The sequence below is a fragment of the Chrysemys picta genome, unplaced genomic scaffold (genome assembly GCF_011386835.1).
Source record: "Chrysemys picta bellii isolate R12L10 unplaced genomic scaffold, ASM1138683v2 scaf80, whole genome shotgun sequence".
NCBI lineage: Eukaryota > Metazoa > Chordata > Testudines > Emydidae > Chrysemys > Chrysemys picta.
In genome coordinates, this window is record NW_027052787.1 from 62,501 (window position 1) to 65,000 (window position 2,500).

The following is a 2,500-nucleotide window of genomic DNA, read 5'->3' on the forward strand; positions in this document are numbered from 1 at the left end:
GCCGCCCTGGGCTCACCCTCCCCGGCCGCAGCGAGGGACTGCCTCCCGGCCGACTGGATCGGGCCCCTGGAAGTCTGGAAAAAAGACTGGAACCTGACGCCTCCGAGGAGGGGGCGCCCAGGGAAGGAGGGAGATCCGGGTTGACCTGGTGACCGGACGGGAAAGAGGCCACCGGGCGTCCCCCCCCTTAAAACCTAGGGATTGACCTGGTGGCCGGAAAGCGAACCGGCCAGCAGGTGAACCCTTTCGATTCCACGGGTTGACCTGGTGCCCGGGAAGCGAACCGGCCAGCAGGTGAACCCGTTCGATTCCACGGGTTGACCTGGTGCCCGGGAGGGGACTCTGAAAATTTTTCAGCCCTTTCGACTCGGGGTTGACCTGGTGGCCGAGAGGGGACTCGCACGGCAGGCAAGCCGCCCTGGGCTCACCCTCCCCGGCCGCAGCGAGGGACTGCCACCCGGCCGACTGGATCGGGCCCCTGGAAGTCTGGAAAAAAGAATGGAACCTGACGCCTCCGAGGAGGGGGCGCCCAGGGAAGGAGGGAGATCCGGGTTGACCTGGTGACCGGACGGGAAAGAGGCCACCGGGCGTCCCCCCCCCCTTAAAACCTAGGGGTTGACCTGGTGGCCGGAAAGCGAACCGGCCAGCAGGTGAACCCTTTCGATTCCACGGGTTGACCTGGTGGCCGGAAAGCGAACCGGCCAGCAGGTGAACCCGTTCGATTCCACGGGTTGACCTGGTGCCCGGGAGGGGACTCTGAAAATTTTTCAGCCCTTTCGACTCGGGGTTGACCTGGTGGCCGAGAGGGGACTCGCACGGCAGGCAAGCCGCCCTGGGCTGACCCTCCCCGGCCGCAGCGAGGGACTGCCTCCCGGCCGACAGGATCGGGCCCCTGGAAGTCTGGGGGGGGGGGGAAATCGCCCCACGCCTCCGAGGAGGGCTGCCCGGGCGGGCCTGGCCCCGGAGCTCGAAAAAAAAAAAAAGGATCGGGCCCACTAGAGACATGGACCAGGCCGCCCTGGGCTCACCCTCCCCGGCCGCAGCGAGGGACTGCCTCCCGGCCGACTGGATCGGGCCCCTGGAAGTCTGGGGGGGGGGGAAATGGAACCTGACGCCTCCGAGGAGGGGACGCCCAGGGAAGGAGGGAGATCCGGGTTGACCTGGTGACCGGACGGGAAAGAGGCCACCGGGCGTGCCCCCGTTAAAACCCCTAGGGGTTGACCTGGTGGCCGGAAAGCAAACCGGCCAGCAGGTGAACCCTTTCGATTCCACGGGTTGACCTGGTGCCCGGGAAGCGAACCGGCCAGCAGGTGAACCCGTCCGATTCCACGGGTTGACCTGGTGCCCGGGAGGGGACTCTGAAAATTTTTCAGCCCTTTCGACTCGGGGTTGACCTGGTGGCCGAGAGGGGCCTCGCACGGCAGGCAAGCCGCCCTGGGCTCACCCTCCCCGGCCGCAGCGAGGGACTGCCCCTCCCCACCCCCCGGCTGACAGGATCGGGCGCACTGGAAGTCCGGGACAGTATTTTCCCCGACGCCGGGGAGGGCGGGCGGAGGGGCTCTGGCGGCCAGCCCGGGCCCCGGAGCTCGAAAAGGAAAAAAGGACCGGGCCCGCGAGAGACGGGGGCCCTGCCGCAGGGGGGGGGGGCAGTCCGACCGGGGCTCACCGTGCGGCAGGCCCGGGCGTCGGCAGGGGAAAGCGGGCGAGGAGGCGCGGGGCCGGGTGCCTACGGCCATACCGGACCGAACGCCCCCGATCCCGTCCGATCTCGGAAGGTAAACCGTCCCGGGCCTGGCTAGTACTTGGATGGGTGACCGCCTGGGAATCCCAGGTGCCGTAGGCAGCTTTTCCCGGTCCGAGTCAGCTCTCTCTCCTTTTCTGGGGGGGAAGGAGAGGGGGGGACGGGCCGGAAAGCCCCTCGTCGCTCCTGCCGAGTCGGAGGTCGCGGCCGCAGGTCACGGGTCTGGGCGCCTGGGGTCCGGCTCCCCACCCACCCGGCTTCCTCCGCGGAGGACCCCCCCCGGGGCCACCGAAGCCGCTGGGGGAGACCCCGGGCATGGGGCGGACTGGCCCGGACCCTCCCGGCCGCCGGCCCGCAGGTCCGCCCCGAATCCCCCCCCGCGGCCACCCAGGCCAGGCCTGGCCAGGCGGGACGGACGGCGGGTGTCCAGCGCCCAGCGGCTTCCTCCAGCGGGGACCCACGGACCCCAAAGCCGCAGGGGGAGGCCCCGGGCCCGGGACGGACTCGCTCGGACCCCCTGCGCCCGGCCGCCGGCCCGCGGGACCGCCCCGAATCCCCCCGCGGCCACCCAGGCCAGGCCTGGCCAGGCGGGACGGACGGCGGGTGTCCAGCGCCCAGCGGCTTCCTCCAGCGGGGACCCACGGACCCCAAAGCCGCAGGGGGAGGCCCCGGGCCCGGGACCGACTCGCTCGGCCCCCCCGCCTCCCCTGCGCCCGGCCCCCGGCCCGCGGGACCGCCCCGAATCCCCCCGCGGCCACC

At 71.5% G+C, this 2,500-nt stretch overlaps 1 non-coding gene across 1 annotated transcript; it reads left to right on the forward strand.

The window, feature by feature from the left end:
* Window positions 1-1,724: 1,724 nt before the first annotated feature.
* LOC135977968 (5S ribosomal RNA) lies at window positions 1,725-1,843 on the forward strand. The gene has a single exon (XR_010595388.1). It is a non-coding gene; the product is annotated as a 5S ribosomal RNA (ribosomal RNA).
* The last annotated feature ends 657 nt before the right edge of the window (window positions 1,844-2,500 follow it).